Source organism: Melospiza melodia, chromosome 4, assembly GCF_035770615.1.
Source record: "Melospiza melodia melodia isolate bMelMel2 chromosome 4, bMelMel2.pri, whole genome shotgun sequence".
Taxonomy (NCBI): Eukaryota; Metazoa; Chordata; class Aves; order Passeriformes; family Passerellidae; genus Melospiza; species Melospiza melodia.
The window spans coordinates 92,713,493-92,735,880 of record NC_086197.1 but is presented as its reverse complement, the minus strand read 5'-3'; the positions used below and the strand labels follow the sequence as shown (position 1 = coordinate 92,735,880).

The following is a 22,388-nucleotide window of genomic DNA, read 5'->3' as shown; positions in this document are numbered from 1 at the left end:
GTGTCATTTATAACTTTACTTACCCATTTCAGCACCACATCAACAGATAAAACTGATAGGCTCATTACTTGGGGCACAATCAGGGACTGTACACTTAGGAAGAAAATCCTTCTGAGATTATGTGATCTTGATTGTGTTTTAAGTGTCTGAAGTGGAGCATTTCAAGGAGGCACCAAAAGGAAATGTATAATGAATGATGTCCTGAAAATTTCATGAAATTTGTTTTCTGATGGAGAAAACCAGTTAACTTATGACTCTGTCTGGTCTGACACTACATGTCTAAAGCCATTTAAATGCAATCAGCGAAGCTTTAAACTGTGGAAAGCTAACACAGTCTTAAAATGGGACCCATTTTGATTAAATAATCTTTAAAATCAGCTTTATTGTACTGTATCTGTCTCTATAGTGTTTCTGAGTCTCAGTTTTACCAATAAATTAATACTGATCACAAGTCTATTCTGACTGAAAATAAAAACACATTCAGACACCAAGACTATGTGAAATACAGGTACAGATGCTATTAATGGAAGTCAGTGCTGCTGAATACTCAGCTAACAACAATTAAAGTATAATGTGTTGTTCTTTCAGGCTTTCATGCAATGGAGACTGTTACAAGCACTCCTTCACTTTTATCAGATAATTTATAGGGGAAAAATTGGGTTTTAGGAAACAGTTAATAATATGGAAAATGAGATAATGAATAAAAAGCACTAAAGCTTTTTGAAAACCAGAGTTTCTTTAGAATATCTTGATCTCAACAGGCTTGTAAATACACTGAGGTTTAGTCATCTCACCAGAGATGGATTGCATGCAGGGTAACTCTGCTGCTCCTTTACTTGTACTGCCTATGGGGGCCATGCATCAGGCTTAGGGTGCAGCATCTGCTCTAAAGTCTGCACTCACTAAAATTTTGGTTCCATCTCATTTCATTAAAGTGGGTAAGGCCTTAGCCAATGTCTGTGCAAGAAACGGGCAAGAATTGGAGAACAGGCTGGAACCCATTTGAGTCTCTTGGGAGAAGCAGAGAAAATGGTGATGCAATCCTAGACTCAGACTTAAAGCTTGTGGCCCTTAAGCACAGGAGGGTGAATAGCACAGGGATGGCCTTAGCACATGCTGGTCCTCAGTCTGGACACAGAGTCCATTTTGCTGTTTTGGCATGGGTAGCACTGAAGTACTCATTCTAGATGTTACTTGCCTTGCCTATTTCAGCCTTGACCACCTTCAGATCAGACCACCAAAACGTGAGGCTCCATGGTGCAGGAAAAGCCAGCACTGCAAAGCCAGTGCTCATCTGCCTCCTGGTCCCCAGACTGTTCCCCAGGTGTGGAGCTGAAAGCCATGCCCTGGATGGCACAGAACCTGTCTGAAGAACACTTTATTTGCTTTGGGTGTAGTTACAGGGCTGAAATGAGCTGAGGGACAGATTGCCTCTTGTTCTAAAGGAAAGGGCATCGCCAGAAGGGCATTTCCCATGAAGCGTGGAACTGATTTCACAGAGCTGCTACAAGATCTTCTCATGCATGCAGAGGTTATTGATCTGGCGGCTCTCGGGGAAATCTTACAGATTTGGTCAGAAAGAGAGGCAAAGTAGAGTTTTTTTCTGTTGATTTTCCTTATTGGTTGGATGTCTAAAGCTTTTGCTTATGCCTAGGGGCTTTTTTGTTTGTTTGAGTCTGTGTAAACAATTGTAATTACAAATCTATTAAATTAAAGTCCATAGAGATTTTGTATTGATTTTTTATTGCTGTTTAAATCAAAAAAAATTCAGGCCTGTGTCATTTTTTTTTTAAACTGCACAGATGAGTATAAAATCCAGATATGTTCCAATAATGATTATTTTTACTTTCTGTGATAAAGTAGGATTACTGAGGTGAGACTTCAAGGAAGAACATGCAGAACACTACACTGAAGAAGTGGTTTTTACTTTCAGAAAAAATTAGAGTTTAATTAAAAGCTTTAATGAGGAACATAATCAGTCTTAGATTTCAATAAATCCATAATAAACAGGAACATGAAAGTCTATTTGTACAAAGTCAGAGATAGGCACAATGATGCCTTTGATGACAGAAAAGCACATCAGGTTGTTTGCCAAATACAGTCTCAGCCTTCCTATCTCCTCAGCTCTCCACCTAATTATCCAAATTTCAGGGGGGAAAAAAATGGATTTACTTATACTGGTGTACTTTAAGAAAGTTATCGTTAGGTCTACAAGATTTGCAGTGCAAATTTTTAGCATCCAAAATGTTTCCATGTTAAATTAACATGTGTTATAAGTTAGTTGCATGAATATCTAGTCTTTCACCACAGCATTGATCAGAAGATGGTTTCTCTTGCTCAAATTTTCCTGTCTCTGTTTCTCAGTTTTATCTGTTGTGACAGATGAGCTTTGAGTTTCAAATGGAAGGTGATAATGTGCTAGTCACATCATCCCATTTGATTAGTTATTTCGGAAAACTATTTTGATGACTAATCACTTTCACCATGTCAAAATGAATCCTACTCAGTTTGAAAGGTACTGTACAGACACAGTAGTAATGGATTAAAATTACATGAGGATAATGAGTTTAAAAATTTTAAAATGCAGAAACATTAATTCTCTACACAGTTTGTAAACCACACCTATGCCTGTGCATAGCAATAAGGGAACAAAACTGGCTCCTGAAGTGTAGTTGTTTGATGACACAATATTGTTTTCTTCTTTTCAGAAGCCAGTATGGCTCTCTGTCTTAGAGTCAATTAGGTTTTATACCCTTGCACTTCTAATTGGAAGTCTGTTTCCAATTCTTGTTTCTCTCATGGTTAAAAATCTCCTCATATCCAGCCTAATTGCATCCATAGCTGGTTTATATGCATTTGTTCTTGTGTCAGCACTGTCCTTTACCATAAATAGTTTTTCTCCTTCCTGATGCTTACCCATCAAGGATCTTTATAGAGCAATCATATCCTCTCTCTGAGACTTCATCTGATGGACTTAACAAGCAAAGCTTTTTTAGTAACTTTTTATGAAAAGCCTCTCCATTCTACTGATCCTCCCAGTAACTGTTGTATTTTTGATCCAGATTGTGATCTAACTTCTTAAAAAATAATATTTTAGAGGGGTTTTTCTCCAGCATCTTGAACAATCTCTAATGATATGATTCACCTGTTACATCTTAATATTGCATTTGACTTTTTCTTTTTTTGGTGTTATTTATGGTGTTTTAAGCATTGTTTGGTGCACGCCAGTCACTGCTGTTCTCAATACTTTCTCTACCTACTGCTTTGTACGTGTACACTTGTGCATTTTCTAAAATCACTAGCACTTCTGCTGTGATTAATCACAAAAATAAATGCAGAATATACTCTGAGGAGTATCTCTCTCTGCACTTGATTTATGGGTAATTCAACTTTATGTCAATCTGAATAGTGAGAATTCAGAGAAATATTATTTCATGGTTTTGTTCAAGAGATTACATGCTTAAAGGTCCTGAACTTTTCTGAGATGACTTCAGAATTTGTTAGCAATGGTTAACCAAGATCCAAGGTTTTAAAACAAGTCTTAAAGACCTTATAAGTACCAGTATAGATTTTAAAGATATTATTACAGACCCTGCAGATAAATTCTCAAAATATCAGATGAGTCTCATAGAATAGGAATGCAGATTTCAAACTGAAAAATCTACCCAGTGTTTTGGGTAGAGCAGATCAACATTCACAAATTACATAATGAGGCAAAAATACCTCTGTCTTGGAGAAAGCAAATTAAAAATTTGTGATGTAAAGGATAAATCATTCAGAAATACTCTCAGGCATCAAACTTTCATTAAATTCTATAACATATGAATCCGGCCATTTTAGACACTTAAAAGTGCAAATTTCAAAACTTAAACAGATGGACTGGGTATAAGGAATAAGCCAGAGAGATAAAACCATTCACCCTTTTGTTTTCTGCTCTTTTTTCCCCTCTTTTTATTTCCCCTTACATTTTATGAGAACACTGCAACTGGAAAAATCATTTTGCCAGAAAACCTTTCTGCTGAAAAACTGGGATAGATCTGACATACCTTTACAGTCTAAAATATAATGTGTCCTTGATTTAAGAAATCTGACTCAGAACAGAACAAAATTATGAGCCAGGGAAATTCTTACAATTAAAAGCAATTGCTTTTGCAGTGAACCTCTTCACTGCAGGCAGTTACTTCGAGAGCTTTGTCAGTCTGAATGAGTTTGCCAGCAGCTGTCACACATCTTTAGCCAATTTTTCCTTGTCACGCACTAAAGAACCAGAATGACTGTCCTTAGCTGTTATGAAAACCACTTGGATACCTTGGAAAACTTTTAAGTGAAATTTCTGTGGCATTTCTTGAACTTATTCAGTATGGTAGCCTGGCTCTCTGCTGATACTCAGGGCAAGTGCAGTGCGGATGCATTTTCCTGCAGAGTCTTGCAAAGGAGTGTAGCTGTGCTTGATCAAAGTGTGAGAACCCCTAGGAGGAAGGATGGCCTTGGGGAATATTCTGCCCTACACCCTCTGTGTGACCATGGTCAAGCTCATCTGTCAAGCAGAGCTGAGGAGGGGATGACACTTCAGCACTTAGTGTGGAAACACTTCAGTGAATGATGGTGGGGTGTTTGGATGGGGCTTGTGGAGGGAAAACTTTGCTCATGGCTAGATGCCAATCATTACCATGGTAAAAGGGGAAGGTACCTAGGGATACTGACCTATTAATGTAGATCTTTGGCTTCAGGAATTGCTCTTTCCCGCACAATTCAAAACACAAGCAGGGAAGGTTATAGCTGTCCAAGCCTATCAAACAGAAAATCAAACACCTAAGACATGCTCATAGGTATTTCTGTCTTCACCTCCATTGTGAGTCTGATTAATAGCTTGTGGGGGTTTTGAATACTTTTGATATATTTAAAATGCTAAAACTGGCTATTAGCATAGAGTTATACCAAACCAAAAGTAGAGCCCCTTTTCTCATTTTATGAAATGCTACTGCTAAAAAACACCTCATGGTGGTGTAAGAGTATCTACACTAACCAACTAACTAAGCATGTGAATTCCTTTAATCTTCAGACAGAATTTAACACCTGTTTGCTTGTGAGACCTGTGAAAATCTCAGTCCTAATTGTATCTGCTGACCCATTACTCTTTTTGGGTTATATATCAGATACTCCACATGTCTGTACTGTGATCAATGAGTAATGAGCTGAAAAAAGTTTGAGGTGAAGGTCATGCCAAAGCCCATATTTTTTCCTGTGGGCTTTTCCCAGCGAACTACAAACATGCCAGCTTCTGCTGAGGAGAAGGGTGCTCAGCCAGACAAGAGCTGAGCTCAGTGCACAATGTGCCACCTGCTCAGTTAATCGTGAATCTGAGCCCACCCCAGATCACCATGACTGTGCCCTCCAAGGCTGACTGAGTCCAGTGTTCTGAAGATGCTCTGTGGACAGATAAGCCACAGGCAGCCGCATCCAGGAGAAGCCACCTGAGACTGGTAATTGATAAGCATAGTATGGATGTTTTGTTCATAAGCTTCCATAACATTGTGCTTTTGCCAGTCTCCTAAGCGGAACAGAAATATGTGTCACAAGTATCAGAACAAGAAATTAGCAGAATAAATCTGAGGGACGTGTCCCTCATAAAAGTATTAGGTCACAGAGTGCAATTTAGGTGCTGGTCTATCTTTTTCCACCTAGAGGAGCAGATGGGCAATGGGATCTGAAACTGAGCACTCTTTTGCTCAGACCCACTCTACCTCACCCTACCTCGTTGCTGACCTAATCACAAATTCATGACTGCTGTAAAAAACTCAGGCTGTGAGCTTTATCGACCCAAGCATGACATCCAGCAATTCAGGAGACACCAATCTAAACATCTCGATTCATTTTCTTTCATGACGCCAAGAGCCCAGATCACTTTCAAGTTCATTTCAGCTTTCTTGTGTGCTTCAGCAGAAAACAACCCCCCTATGGACACTTTTGGGTCACTAAAATTATATGAAATTTATCTGTGCTAAATTTCACAGAGTTTTTAAGGGCAACATTTTATATAGTTAGCCATACAGAGAAGTGTATCATGCTGAGGAAAAAGAACAAAATTTATATATGAAAATGTGTAATATCTGGGTTATTATATCCTTTAAATGGGATACTCCCGGAAAAGAGTAAAGAACTGCACAGAGCTTCTCAGAGGCAGGGATTCAGCAAGGACCCTCTCTGCTTGTGTTACACCATAAGGAATGAAAGAAATTAAAAATCTTAAGATATTGAAAATCAGGCTAACACAGAATGAATCAAAAGACAGGGTCGTGAACAGGAGTTTCTAAATATAGATACATATATATATATATATATATGGAATTTCCTTTCTTTTACTTGGAAAATCCCATAGATACTCTTTCACTCAAACTTTCACTCAGTAAATCAATTTTACTGGAAATATATTCAGTTTCCCAGGAAAAAAACCCTGTACCTTTCTTCTATGGCTGAAGCACCAAAAATTTACTATAAAGGACTTTTGCCACTGTATATGGTTAAATCAACTTATATCTATAAAAATTATTGTCTTTTTTTTGTTTGTTTGAGACATGGACACTCTAAAAGTTAATATGAGTTTAGGTTGAACATTTGTTAGTTAAAAGGCCCTAAACCTGAGTGAGTAGCTTAATTCCCTTTCAAACTGAAAATAGTGAAAAAAAATTGCAAACATTTGAATTCTGAACAAAGACACTCAATCATGGATTCATAGCTTTCATTTTCTTTAAAATCATGTTTTTGATTTTAAATAATAGCCCTGAGAGTCCTCACACAAAGAAATCCTGAGTCTGTTTGACTGACTCTAAATTCACGTTTTTTTCCAAAGTGTGAAGCTGTGGTAAAATGGACAGATGTTTTTTTAAAAGGTGATATGTAAAGCCTCCAAGGAGCTTGTCATGTACATACAGATGTAGCTAATAAAAAAGTAATAGCTGAACACATCAGGATCTTTTTGCGCCAAAGAACCATGAGATCAAATCAATAAATTTTAATGCATTTGTTACAAGAATCTCTTTCAGATGAGAAATGGGGAAAACTCAGGAAGAGTTGCTTGATCAGAGAGAGAGAGATCTGTTGCTTGATCAGGCAACAGAGGCAGGATTTGAGGAGTGTGGTTGTTTTTCAATCAGCTATTTAGGTGAGATATCACTGTATTTATTTCCCACTTGTTTTCCTCCCACTCCAGAGACGTTTTTGCTCAGAATAAGCTTCTCATGTAAAAACCTGAGAAACTTCCTTTGCACTGCTATGCAGACCAAGATTTCCATGGAACATGGGCCAGATACTGGCCCAAAATATGTGCCATGTTTTCTGTCAGTGCCAGAGTGCACACACATGCCCTGCTGTTCCTGCCCAGAGCCTAGGACCGTGAGATTCACGTTCTCTGAACCTGGGAGAAGCCGTGAGAGAAGCAAGGAATGATTACAACAATTCTTATCTCCTTTACTGCTCCTGTGTTGTTCGCAAGTGGAGCACATTGAGGGAGATTGTTTACCTGAAGGAATTTGCTTGATCCAGGTGTGTTTGTGTTGGGACTGTTGGCTGACAGTCGCGAGATGCTGTGCAGTGGAGTTGAGTGCTTGGCAGATTCAGTTTAGATGTAATGTAACATAGTGTAATATAATATAGAATAATATAGTATAATAATGTAATTAATTAGCCTTCTGATAAGATGGAGTCATCCTCATCATTCTTCCTGGATGTCGGGTAAAAATATCACCGATATAGGACCATCCAGGCCCAGCACCATCAGTCCCCGCCCCACCTAGGACACATCTCCAGCCCCACCAGAGCCCTGTCCCTTCTGTCCATGGTCTGAGTCCCACCCCCAGCCCACATCCCACCCATCCCTGGGGCTGGTGCTGCCCAGGAGCCCCCATCCAGCTCTGCTCCTGTCCTGAGCTCCTGCCCCTTGCCCCTGTCCCACCAAACACAGAGGGGACGGGAATGATGCAGCAGCCGCAAGTAAATCAGAGCTGGCAACAGAGGAGTAAATCACAGCCCTGCAGGAGATTCAATAACTCGTCGAGTAAAAGTGTAGCAGGGATTCTCTTGGATTGCTAACAGGACAAAGCAGTTACCAGCTCTTCTTTATTTGGAGAGCAGCAGCTGCAGCTGACTCATACAAAATGTTAAATCTTACACTGACCTGCTCTACCCTCTATTACAATTACTGTGTCTCTACTCGGAGACTTATGTTCTCCATACAATATGTTCAGCTCATCAAAGTGATGTATGCACACAAGCCTCCATATTCGTGCTGGCTCTCAGGAATACATGCAGATATATATATAGAAATGGATCCTTGAAATTATATAGATATAAATATACACATAGATAGGACAAAAATCTCCATGGAATATCTGTATGCGAAGTCAGATTTTCTTTTAAGCATGCAGTTCAGTCTTGGTAATTGCTCACACCAATTCTGCCTGGAATATAGTAGGAGCTTTAGCAAAGATGTCCAGGAAATTCAGATCTATACATGTATATTTTATATTTGCACTATGCAGAGGGAAATATTTCTTTGTGAAGATTTAAAAGAAACCATCCAGAAGGTCATCAATCAATATTTAGGCAAGGAGGCCAAAAGTGAAAAGTCATTTTTACTTAATGTCAACTTCTGTCTCTGAAAAAGAACATTTAAAATAATGTAGTTAAAATAATATCAAATTATAGTAACATTTTTCAGATGTGGCATTTCAAATTTTCTTATTTTAGGTAAAATTCTTGATGTTTTCAGAGCCACAAACACTCCTAGAAAAAAAACACTTTAGTTACATGTACATTATTTTTCAATTAATGTATGAAATATTTCTAAGTCCCAAAAAATCATTTATAACAGGGATTTCTTTACTAGCAGGGATTTTAATAACTGGTGCCCCTCCAGCTCTGCAGCAGAGCACCACCATGGTGTTTCACAGATCTCTCAGTTCTCCCCAGCTGAAATTTGCAAACCTGCCCTCAATGACCTTTCCTAAGCCAGTGATTGGTATTTTTTTCTTTCTTTGACCACCCTACACATCATGCTTTGCCAGTCAAAGCCTGAACTGAAAAGAGCTCATCATCACATTGACAGATTGACATTTCTGACTTGAATCTGCATGTTCACATTAAATTCATCTGTCTCTGCAAAAGATTGAGACCATTGTTTGTCACACAAACGTGTCCAATTGATCAATAATATACTCTCATCAGCCCATGGAAAGCATTTACTTGCTCTCAGTGAATGCCAAAATTCCCTGTCTAATTCAATATGCTAGCAAATGAGGACACATTAAATTGCTTTCCTGTATGTATATGTCTATTGACAAGAGATTTCATGCTAATCTCCTTTATACCACAGAACTGTTTTAATGGTTGAATGCTTCAGGCTTTGTCTCCATGGGGTAGTAGAGGTAATCAGGCTTTCTCTTCCATAATTTCTCTTCCCTGCCTGCAGATGTATACAGAACATTTTCTCCATAAGCTTAGTGGAAAAACTACATTGTAGAAGAAAATACATGTACTACTAATAAGCAGAAAACTCTGCAAAGTTGATGCTCAGGCCTGGAATTCATTTCATCTGGGACCATCACATACTTTCTATGATGCCAGAATACAGTTTTAACACCTTGCCTGTTTGCCAAACCTAATCTAAGTTATGTTTTTTTGGTTCAAGACCTTGTTGGAGATTCCATTAGTTTTATTTACATGGCGCAGGTTAGAGACGTTATTCTGACAATGGGATCCAGGCCATTGTCAGCAGCTGTATGTGTATCACATCAGGCATTGAGAACCTCACAGGAGCCTGAAGTTTGCTGAAGTTAATCTTTCTGCCATGCATCAGGCCCCCACAGCAGGCAGGGCAAAGTTGACTCGTGCCATAGTTCACTACCACCCCAAACTGAAGCAAATTATCCATTCTGTACATGATTTCACTGGCACAGAAGTGTGTTCCAGTGTCTCTTCCACCACACCAGTTCCAGGACAGCATCTTCATTACAAATTTGCCCAGCATTTCACCAGGATGATGTGTAAGTCAAATCAGACAGGACTATCTATGAAGGATATAATATAACCTATAATATTATCAATATGCTATATATGGCATGGATTTTACCAACATACCATAAAATTTGGTTTTTTCAGATTCAAGGATGCCTAAGTATATTTAAAAAAGACCTTAACACATTCACACAAATAAAACAACACCAAACAACTCATTGAAACAGTCATAGGGCAGAGCCAATCATAGGTTCATGGTTATCAAAATACCAACCTGGCATCTAATGTATTATTCCTTTCTACAGAAAATAGAACAATAGTTCTTTGCCACCCATACACAATATTTGCTGCAGTATCTTACCAGGGTCAGATGAAATATTTTTGGTGTTTTTAACTGTTAGCTAAAAATTTGTTTTTTATTTGCTTTCTCATGCAAAGAATAATAATGTAACTTTATGATCAGAAGTATTAGAAATTTTATGTTAGCAAGTAGTAGATATTCTTTTAAAAGAAAAAACCAATACCTTATGGCTTTTGAAAGACAGCCCTGCAACTTATGAAGTATTGTAATTCAGGCAGTATCTCTTTGTGCTGCCATGACTCTGAACAGGTTCCTATCTGCATCATGTGTGCTGATAAGATAGTCAAATACCACAGGTCTGTGATTTGTAAACATCTGAATCAAGGGCACTGCCACATTCCCTGATCATTCATGCAGTGGAGTGCAGCAAAATGGAACAGAAAAGCTCTTTGGAGCTGTAACTGCAATGCCCAGAGTTCAATAAATTAGCTGAGTCTGGGGAAAGGTTAAAAGAAACAAGCTGGTTTGATTCAAGTTATAATTATTTTTCCTGTATCATTTTTGGCATTCTCAAAGCTTGTTTATGCCCTGGAAAGGCATGTACTTCTGCCAGCTCCATGCAAATGGTTACTCTATGCATGACCTTGTCAGGCAGCCACATTGAGCGTTTCATTGTCCATGGGAAAACTCTGCTTCAACTCAGCCAAATAATTATCACAAAAGTGGTGCAGTGAAAAAATAAAATCCCTGGGTCTCATGCTGCAATGCTCCCATTTTTTTAGTGATTTGGTAGACATACAAAATGGAAATAAGGTAGTCAAGTCAAAATAGTAGTAATTCTCATTCATGTAACTGATAAAACCAAAGCTCAGGTTCCATGTACATTTTTATTTCAATCATGAGACTACATCCTGCATCTCAAAAGGGACATCTGAACTGACATTAAACATGTGGCTGCAGCTCTTGCTACCTACCACATTATGCTCACATGGAATTTGCCACTGTCTTCCCAGTTCTGAAAATTTGTCTGAAAAGTACAGATTCGTGTGCCTCAGTAAGAGCTTTCTCTTCATTTGGCAATTGTCCCCTCCATTGTGACATGAAGCAGTACCAGAGGATCCCCAGCTTCTCTCATGTTTTTGGCATAAACATTGCAATGATGCCCTGTTTGGATTCATTACCTCCAAAGTAAAACTGCTTCAGATTCAGCCTCTTTTCCTGAGTTCACTTTAGAATACCAGGTCAAGTTTAATGTCAAGAGAAGGGTTTTTTTCAACAAGGGGAAAAGCTCATCTCTTCATTATAAATTGAAAATTTTAAAGGAAGCATTGCTGCCTGGGGAGCAATTCACTGGCTGAATATTGGTAACTGGTAATGAGAGCTTTGGCATGTGGTTTTCTAGAGCTGTTTTTTTTCTTTCCCTTTAATAAAAGAAGCAATAAATGATACATTAATCCAAGATATACGAGATGTGGATCAAATCTTCTCTTTTTTTGGTGCACATAAGCACCCTTAACTCTCAGAATCTCTGTTTTGTGCACACCCAAGCTGTGTTCATGTAGTGAGATCAGGTGAGTGATGTAGCTGTGGAACAGGGCTCAGGGCACGTGCCCAGTGCTGCTGCTGTGTCATTGCTGACCCCCTTAGCTCTCTGTGCTATGGAGCTGCCCTGCCTTTAACAGCAAAGATGAGTAAAGCTAATTCCTGGAGGTCTACCTGACCTGCTGTGGCACTTTGAAGTGCAGGGTGAATGTACTGGTAGAACATGAAACCCACATGAAAAGAGGTTCCAGTGGGACCCAATGCATTGTGCCCCCCAACACCCCAGTACCCTAAGGTGTACAAAAAGGTCTCTGAAGTTCCTTTTACTTCAGGTCTTAACCCGAAAACCCCCACTTTGCCCTCCAGAACCATGGCTATCATACCATTTAAAAGTAGCACAGAAGAAGCATCTTTTCCCCCTGAAATAAGAGTCCTAAGAACTTTAGGTTTAGCAGAATGAGTTAAGTGGGGCAGAAAAAAAATGCTGTAATCAATGTTCATTTTAGGCTCATTTAATTTTAATTTTTATTTCTGGGCTTCAAAATTGGAAGAATAATCTTCTTTATGAACATTTATACTGCACTGTAAATTTGATAGCATATATCTTTGCAGAAGTGCTAAATGTTACAATATTTAATTTGGTTCTGCTGGTTTAAGATAAAATTTATATTCATTACACACAGATTGTCTATTTTCATTTTTACATGGATATACATTCTTCATCTGGCCCTAGGAAAAATAAAAAGAGTGTCATTTCAGATTTCCTTAAATCGTTAATTTAAAGAACAACGTTTTCTTTGACAATGAACTTTAAAATTCCATTTCTTGCTTTCAGGTTTTAAGACCTTGTAAGAAATGTAAGGACGAACCTGTTATTTAAATATTCCTCATGAAAATGAATGTTTTTCTCTTTGAGGTCCTGGGACACATTGATTGAAATGTCTCCCAAAGCCAGATGTTTCAAGGAAGAAAAAATTGAGATTATATATTTTAAGTTTTGCAGCCATGTATCCCCAGTGTTTTCATATGCTCAAATCTGTTTTTCATGTAAACCAACAAGGCCATCTTTTGTTTGGTTAAGTAAATATAAATTAAAGTTAACAATTGTATAATATCTGCCTGTATTCACATGAGAGATTTTGTGGCTTTTTAAATCATAAAATTAAGCCTCAAACAATGTTGCTACTGGCTAGAATTTCAAGTCAAAAGTGCTTTGCATTACCATATGCCTGAGCTCTTTCTATCATGTAATGATCTCAGTTTAAATGAGCCTCTTCCAAGGGCTGCATGCAGACATTGCTGGTGGCATTACATGGGAAACACCAGGAAGGATCATTGCCCTCAGTCATGGATAAAACAAGCAAAAACAGCCTTTAACTGCCTTCCCTCCCCTTCAAATTAATATTAAAAAAAAAAAAGAGCAATCACAGTACCATTGTAGAGGACATGCAACAGAGCAGTAAGACTTGTGACCATCTCACTGCTTACTAGGCAGCACAGAAATCCTCTGATGCTGAAGCTCATTCCCAGGCTCAAAAGAAACCTCACATTCATTATTAAGGACACAGAAGCAAATAATATGTGGAAAAACAGATGCTCAAAATGTTTGTGGAGAGAGAGCCAAGAATTGTGCTTGTGAGTACGACACATTCTTATAAACTAAGTCACAGACAGAGTGGGAGGAAAATTGTAGTGCACATCTCAGCAGTCCTGTGCTCTTTTACATCTCCAGGAATGCCAGATCTAAACTACTGTTTATTTGAGCAAAAAAACCTCTTTCAGAAGACAGATTTTCCCTCTCAGGCTTTCAATGCAACTGTTCTCCAAGAAGCTCTCATCTGATTTTTGATCGAAATTACATCACATTATTCATGAAATTGTAATATAATCATCTAATCAATTCAACAGCCAAGGAAAACCAATTAGAAAAACCTGTGCTGAGCAAGTTTCCAGACTTAAAGAATTAAAGAATTTATGTTTTTCCACTTTAATTTATGCCTTTGAGAACCTGGGTTAAAACTACTAAGTCATCTCTTGCCAGTGCAGATTGCACTTTTAAAGTAAAAATAAGCTGAAAAGTTCATTTACTACAATTGTTAGACCAGGTATTGAATTTTGAAAAAATATTTCTGCAAAGGAAAGATCAGAGTTTATAAGCAGTAGGGAAATGCAGAAGTCACAGAGAATTAGTAAAGTGTCCAGAAGCATGATGAAATCAGAGTCAGGAATGCAGGAATGCAGCTGCCTGTTGGGTTTAAACCACAACCATGGATTAAGCATGTAATAATCCTGTATTTAATCCCATTGCTCAGCCTGAATGTATAAATTAATATCACACTGAAAGGGAACACAATGGTTTTATGGGTCACATCCTTTAACACTGGATTTCTGGACACATTCTCACCTCCTAGCTTACTAAGAGCTTGTGAAGGACTCAAAGGTCAGAATCTTTCAAATTTCATGGTATTTGTGCAGGTTTCCAGATCAAGAGAATGTCAATCAGATTTCAGTATTTTTTAAATTTTATTTTCTGTATATGAAAAGATGCACAGTTTTACTTAGTGGATCTTAGAATGTAACTCAGAACATTTGGTTATTCAGCTTCTGCCTGGGCGTGTTTCATCACAGCCCAACCATTTCTGAAACTCCACAGGGATCAAAGAATATAAGAGATAAAGGCCCCTTAAAACACCACAGTCCTTATAAATTGTTGTCATGTCAATTTTTCAGTGGGAAAGGATGACAGAAGCAAGAAAAAGCACCCTAACAGAGTACAGAGTCCATCAGTGCCCTTAAAAAAGACATGAGCCTAGCAGTCTTCCAGTATTGTTGTCTTTGCAGGGTAGATAAGAATGAGCCAGAGGCTGCAGTGTGAAATGAAGATTAAAAGCACTTTTCCTGTAGAGAGGAGCTCATCTGACATCTATTTAAAGATAATGATAGCAGTCTGTTAAAGGCAGGTGAAACAAAGGGACAAAAGAAAATGTGTCTAAATAAAAAATAATGGTCATGGAGCTTAAAGGACTCAAAAATAAACACACATCAGGTCACTAACCAGTAAACAGTAGAATCTTAATGGCCATTTATAACAGAGCTGAACAGATATACGCAAAAAGAACAATGTTCTTCACCTCAAATGGTAAATCAAAAGCATGCTTTTAACCAGCAACAGCCCAAGAGAGTGGAACAAAGAAGCTCTTTTGATTCACTAGTGACATTGCAGACATAATGGCATCACCTCTCAAGACAGTGAAGGATATGTCTGAACTTCCTTAGGGTTTTTTTCAATTTATTTAAAACCAAAATTAATTGAAGGAAGAGAGGCTGTTCATGACTTGGTTTGTATGCTGGGGGATGAATGACAGCTCCATGCAGCTGAATTGATATCTCTTAAATGGTCCATAAAAACCCATAAAACTCAACAGTGTTTCCAACCAATCTGGTCACCATGAAGTATAAGACTCATTTCACAAGTTTTCTTAATTTTCCTCATTCAGGCTGAGCTAAGAAGATACGAAGATACAAATACAGATTTCTGCCAGACTGCAGTTCACAGAACAGATTTGCAGCTTTTATACATGGCTGCATCTCGTTAAACTCCACAGAGACATGCAGATTCAGAGATGAGTATCTTGTCCGTCAAGCAAGTAATGCTGTTGTATGTGTGGAAAGGAACAGTTTATTTTAGAACTAGAAAAGGAAACTCTTTTATGCAAGACTGCACTAGCCTTGCAGAGTCTGGTTTGCAACAAAATTTTTACAGAGAAAGTGGATTGAATTCATCTACTTGAAACTTGTAAATAAGGTTTTGCTTCACAGATGTGACCAAATTTCCTCAACAACTCAGAGTTTGTGTCTCAACTATCTTCTAGAGACTTTAAACCTGCTGGCACAGATGCCACTTATATGTGTTAGATATATGCTTCATAACAGGAGAATTTCTGATGTCAACCTTTTTCTTTTTATGCCAGAGGAAAATGATTATTTGCTTGATCTTTGATACAAAGGGCTTTTGATGCCACCCAGCCACATGGGCAAGTTTGTGTGTGTCCACACGCACCTATGCATGCCACCAATCCACTGCAGTGCTTTGGAATAATGTATTGCAAATGAACTTTCTAAAATTCCACATCCTACTTGAGATGTAGCCCACTTGGAAAATTCAAATGCAAAGCAGAAAGATGAATATTTGACTTGCTATTCTAACAGACTTGGATGACTGAAACACCCACTGCCAGTAAAACTGTTCAACATCTCTCGTGATAACTTAATATACAATTTCAGTAAGTTTACTGGTCTGGTAATGCCTCTGGAAATCTAGTCATAATCATCATCTTAATTAAAAGATGTCCAAAATTAGACTGACAAGAACCATCAGCCTAAGTCTGTCTTCTGTCAGACTTGCTGTAATATGTTCAGAAGATATCCTATATCTCATATAATGCCTTGCTGGTGACTGTGTGGCTGTTAAGAGAAAAAAAAATTTTCTTTGTATTAGGAAGCATCAGAGATGAATTTTCCTACACAGTAAATGCTACTTACAGACACAGATTTTTCATTTCTCGGTTTTTAAAAAAATCACAACTTATTTCTACACAGGTAACGTGTGTAAACCAGTTGATGGAACAAGTCACAGCAATGCTTGCTTTGGTGCCAATTCCATTACTTTGATCAGTGCTCCTTCAAGGTGGAAAATAGCTTTGGAAGAACAGATTAAAATGTTTTATACAGACAAACAAATACTAAAGAATTTGTGACTTTTGCTCCACAAAAATCACAGATGTGTTTGATTGAATTTCTGAGACAATTCAGAGTTAGGAATGCATTAGAAATGGCCAATGACCACTTTTTAAAATTTTCATTCATGAAAAACTTTTTGTTCTAAAAATCCCCTGAAGCTGAAGATAACTCACTACTAATAACAAAGAAGATGCCAATAAGATTCAGTTCAAGGCTCCCTGGGTGTTACCTCTTGGTCTGACTTCAGATTGTGATGATGTTGCTCCTATCTTCATTGAACTCACATTAAAGAGGACATAGGACAAATCATTATGCTTGTATTTAGATAACTGTTGCTTCTTTCTCCATGTGCCCAGGACAGCCCAGAGGAATTCTAGGCAAATCCACTGTTATGAGCATCTCTTATGAAAAAAAAGAAAAATTAAAAAAAAAATTACTAACAGCTTTTACATTTGTTTAGAGCACCTAACAATATCTAGAAATTCATTGCAAAGGTGATCCTGAGCAGACAATATTCTCTTTCCCATGTCAGTTCAGATATACCTGAGTGGAATGCACATTGCTTGGTGACTCAAGGATGGGCTCTCTGAGATAATGCCTTCAGTTCAGCACTTCTTAAAAGTGCAGGGGAGAGGTTTGACTGGGAGGAAAGAGGAGGATTTGGCAGAGGGAGCAAGTGTATTTTGCATGGTCCCAGCAATCTGCTGCCACCATCTCTCCTTCTCTTCTCCTTCCCTCATGGAATGAGTGCATACTCCAACAGGGGAAAGCCCAGGAGGAGAAAAGGGACCACAAAAAAAGATTTTTAAAATAAATCTGTGTGACTTGTGTCATGCTCTTCAGGGACTAGGCCTGGCACCCTAAGCTTCCTGAACCATAAGTTCAGTGTTTTCTCCTACTTGCAGACCAGTTCTGCCGCAGCCACTCTTTTCTTAAGTGTTCCATGGTATTCTTTGCAAAATAAATTACAAACAAAAATCAATTCTGTGCCTGTCTAAAATATTGTTCACAGAAGCAGGTGAATGGTGGAACAAATATTAATACTCTGTAAAACAGTAATAAAAGTTTATTCCCAAGTTCCTAATGCACTTACCCATGCTCTATAAGGATGACTTTGCATCCTTCCAGTCAGTTCTCCTTCTGGCTATACAGGGGACTCAGTTTCCATAAAGACTACGGTACTTTTGAAAAGGTTTCCCATTATGAACTGAATCAGACTTTTTCCTGAACTTTATGAGGTCCTCTGAAATGGCAGAACATTGAACTGCCTTTGATATGATCATTTTCTCTCTGAGTAATAATTATAATTAGCTCTTTTCTAATATCCTCTTTTGGCTTGAGTACAGCTAAGGCTATAAAACAGGCCTGAAACTTTTCCCAGGCACTGTTGGGAACTCTTTTGTATTTTAAGTCAATACCTAAATATAATAAGTTTTCTTAATGTGAATGAAAATTCTATATGAAGTCAAAGGACCTTTATGATGTTCTACAAAACTATTAGACCTCTCTTCCCTTGAAGTAACCTTGACTAGATGGCTAGAAACTCATGAGGGGTAGTCTAGAATGTGTCCTGATTGTCTTCCTTCCTCTCCCATTTCATCATTTCACCCCTCTCTTACTCCTTTCCTTCAACACAGAATCTTCCTTTCCAAGTGACCTGAGCCTCTTAAATATTCTTGATTCTCTAAAAACTTACTCCCCTTACTTCCTTTTCATTTCCAAATACCTCACCACATCATTTACAGCTATGGTGTTTCTTTCTGCAGTAAGAAATCATCCCCAAAGACACCTGCCCATGGCTCTCTAATAAACAAGCTCATGACAAATTATTTCATAATGGTTTTCTAAAAAGCAAGTATTGAATCTCAGCCACTCCTTGTTGAGGATTGTCTTACCCAGTCATATTTTTGAACTGTTTCTTGCTATCAACTTTCAGAATGTGGCCTTGTGGTGGGCATTGGGGTGGCTGCATGTGTCCCAGAGGGTTCAGGCATCATCTGCTGCTCTTTCCCTGCCACAGTTGTCACTGAGCAACAGCATTCAGAGGACCTTTATTCTGAGGATTCTCCATTCGACTTCTGTGGGCAGCTCACCTCTGATAGAGATGTAAACCTCCTGTTGTGTTTCTGTCATATTGTTATCAAAAGACCATGTGAAATTCTGGATGGGAGGACAACAGGCATTCTCTAGTCCAATCTGCTGCTCGAATCAGGGTCAGCTCTGAAGTCAGACCAGGCTTCTCAGGGCTTTATGCAGCTGCTTAATGGCTTAAAAACCTTCATGGAAGGACAATGAGCAACCTCTATGAAAGCCTCACCTTGTGCTGGGCTCTTCTTGTGAATCTCAGTCTCAACATCCTCAAGAGTGCTCTGATGGAGTGTAGCTTTTCTCTAAGGCTCACCAACTACAGGAAATCCATTTAGTTTCTTGTCATCAGGTTACATCACCTGGATGCTGGTGTTGCACAGACTCTCAGAGACAGAAGTCTTTGTGCAGAAATTAATTATTTGGATTGTGGCATAGGATCAGGGCACAATTGGACTGTCTCATGGACTCACCCAGGAGTCCCAGTTTCAAGGGTTCTCACAGCAGCATGTTCAGCTGGATTGGGTGAGACTCCCTGAGATGCTCTTCTGCTCATTTCATGCAATCTACCTGCCTGTGGGTGTACGTGACCACTTCAGTTCATGTGTGATAAAATGCTATTGATTGTCTCCACTTGATCCAAGCCAGCTTCAAAACACCCAACAAAGAGCTGTCCTACGTGACAATTTCCTCATCTGTAGGAATATTTTCCATTGCCTGTTTACACCTTTTGCCCATGTACAATTTGACTGATCCTGCAGCAAGAATCTCTGTGACACTCCACCCACAGCATTAATCAATAGATGTAAGCAAATAAATTGGATTTGACACAGCAGAAGCAGCCCGGTGGATTCTCTAGAGCTGTCTAAAAATCCCACCTGGAGAGGTGTTGCAACAATCAATAAAATATTTCATTTTCAAGGTGGCTGGTGTTTCAGACAATCACCTAGGTTTTTAATTCTCTGTTGGAGAGTGGTAATGACAGCAAGCTCAACTCCTAACTTTCATGAGATGGGGGAGTAACAAAGTCCTGGGAGTCTTTTGCTGTCACTGGTATGTACCTCAGTCATTTCAAAAACTCATGTACTCCTCCAGGCACTAAGTGGGAGTTTCCAGCTGGGAATGAAATTAGCAAATTAGTTTACTGTAGCAACAGCAAATTGACAAAAGCATAAGAACGCATTTTTGTTTGATATTTTTTGGTTTCTGCTTTTAACTATGTATAAAGAAGAAGAACACTGTATTCATGCATATAGTATGGACAGGTCTGGTTTTTTCTCAGCTTGTATATATATTTTTTATGAATGTGTTTATGTTTCTTGTTCCTGATGTATTTTATTCAACTCTGCTAAGGGTTGATGTCTGGTATTCTTGTTGTAATTTGGAAAAAAATTCCACAAAAAAACCCCATACAAAATTTTCTCCCTTTATTTCTTACTTTAGATCAATACTTTATTTTTGGAATGAAGGACTGGATTAAAATATTCTGCTGTCACCCCATTAATGAGAACTCAGGGCTGGCACTTGCTTGCCTAAGTCCTTCAATTACCTGTATGACACAGCAAAGCCATTCATTTGATCAAGATCAGAATATGCTTAAACACCAGAATTTATGAATTTTAGTTTGCAAAGAGAGGGGGGTTATATGGCCCAAAGAATTCATTAGAAAGTTTTACACAAAATAAAACTTTAAATCCATTTGAATCTGGATATCTGAGATGAAATGACAAGGAGTAAAAGAAATTACAATGAACATAATTTTCTTTTGTGTTACTCTAATCTTTTCTGTGAGAACCACTTAAAAGTCTTGATCATGGTACTTGCTTGAAAGCTGCAGAGGAAGAAGTTCATAAAATTAAGTTTCCAAGTCATTCAATTACTATATAGTCAAACTGTTCAGAAAAAAATCTTCATAATTCAAAAAATCATACTTTTTCTATTGTGTATGTGTGCATGATTTTTAATGAATACAGCCCTTAAACAGTGTAAAACTGAAACATTCATAATTACATTTGACCTGACTGCAAGCTTTACTTTTTCTTCACTCTGTAGATCACAGTCAAGTCTGAGAATGGATTACAAATGCACACAGATGCTCCAACCCATGAAGTATTTGGATTAATCATATTTTTGCAACACAAAGCAACTTTAAAAAGCCTGTTGTTAACTTCCTTCAGCAGACATGTTACCAAACCACCTTAGTGAAACATAATTGCTAGTGGGTAGGTCCTACATAATGACATATGTGGTTTTGGATAAGAACAGAAGTCCACACAGCCTGGCATTCTGTGACTGACAATAGCCAAAACAAATATCCTGGGCATATGGGAGAGGGGTGAGCACATAATGATTTTTTCAGGATATTTTCCACCTTCCTGATATTTTAAATTCAGAGGTATCCTGGAAGAAATGTGATACTTGCATATTTAAGAGAATGAAGGAGGTAAATCAGCACCTGTGCCAGTCCTCCACTGCCTCCATGCCCCACTTAAAATGAAAAAGAAAAAAAAAATAAAAAAGAAAAATAAGAAAAAAATTTAGAAAAGGAAAAGAAAAGAAAAGAAAAGAAAAGAAAAGAAAAGAAAAGAAAAGAAAAGAAAAGAAAAGAAAAGAAAAGAAAAGAAAAGAAAAGAAAAGAAAAGAAAAGAGAAAGAAAAGAGAAAAAGAAGAAAGAAAACAAAAGAAGGAGAAAAACAATCAACAGATGAGCAGTATTGTGAGTGTAAAATATCCTTTTGTATTTTTTCCTCCTAGTAAGAGATGTGATATTGCAAGGACAAATCTCACCTACATGACCCTGTTGATTCCAGCAAAAGACAGAGAAAAGAACAAGTTTGGGGATTAACATCTTTGTGCTTGGCAGTACAACTTTTGGATGTGTTTCGTGCTTCTGTGTCAACATTCACACGTTTTTGGCAGGGAATGATGTTCAGGGCACCAAGGGTTCACAGCCCTTTCCCAGCAGAACGCCTGCCAGGGCAGTGAAAAAATTGCTTTAAAAAACTGACTTGGACTAGAAGGGGTATGCATATTGCTTTGAGAATATCTTTAATCTCCTGGAATGCTAAAAACATCATCAATCATTTCAAGATTTCCTGAGGTAAAGACAGTGCTGATAGCTTTTGGGGTCTGACCCCACCCTGCTTGCATCCATAACAGTGTTTCTATCACACCTGAGCCTTAAGGAAATTTTCGTCCTCCTTACTATTCTTTTGGGTTAATCAATGTAGTTAAGAATATCTGATCTGTTAAATCAGTTTCATTAAATGAGTGTGAGCTGTGTGTGTGAACATTATTGTTTTGGATTAAATGAATTTAGTTTAAATATTATTAATCAATATATGCCAAACAAAAATAAACACATTATTGGACTGAAGTAGTTGCTCACATGCAGTTTTCAGTGTTCCACATTTAACTCCAAAGCTTAAGTTAAGATAGTGTAAATTTAGACTTTGGACTGTGTGTGATTCCATTTCACAGTACATCAGATATTTGAGACAAGATTTTCTGGGGTTGGTTGCATTCAGTTCCTCATATGTTTCTGCTTTAAAAAATTCAGCACTGAGCAGAAGCATTCACTAAAATGAAAGAGCCGGAAAACAATTTTCACAACTATCAACAGCACATATACACTTGGAGTGTACAAATGTCAAGATACAGAAGCTGTTGAAATCAACTGGAAAATGCTTATCAACATGACAATTTTGTA

The 22,388-nt window shown here is 38.0% G+C and overlaps 1 long non-coding RNA gene across 1 annotated transcript in view; it reads left to right on the top strand.

Moving 5' to 3' along the window:
• LOC134418111 (uncharacterized) overlaps positions 1-21,173 on the top strand; it is a 39,109-nt gene extending 17,936 nt beyond the window's left edge. Inside the window, exon 3 of the long non-coding RNA XR_010027702.1 lies at positions 20,732-21,173. This is a non-coding gene — a long non-coding RNA (uncharacterized LOC134418111). The remainder of the gene's footprint in view (positions 1-20,731) is intronic.
• Positions 21,174-22,388: the final 1,215 nt, after the last annotated feature.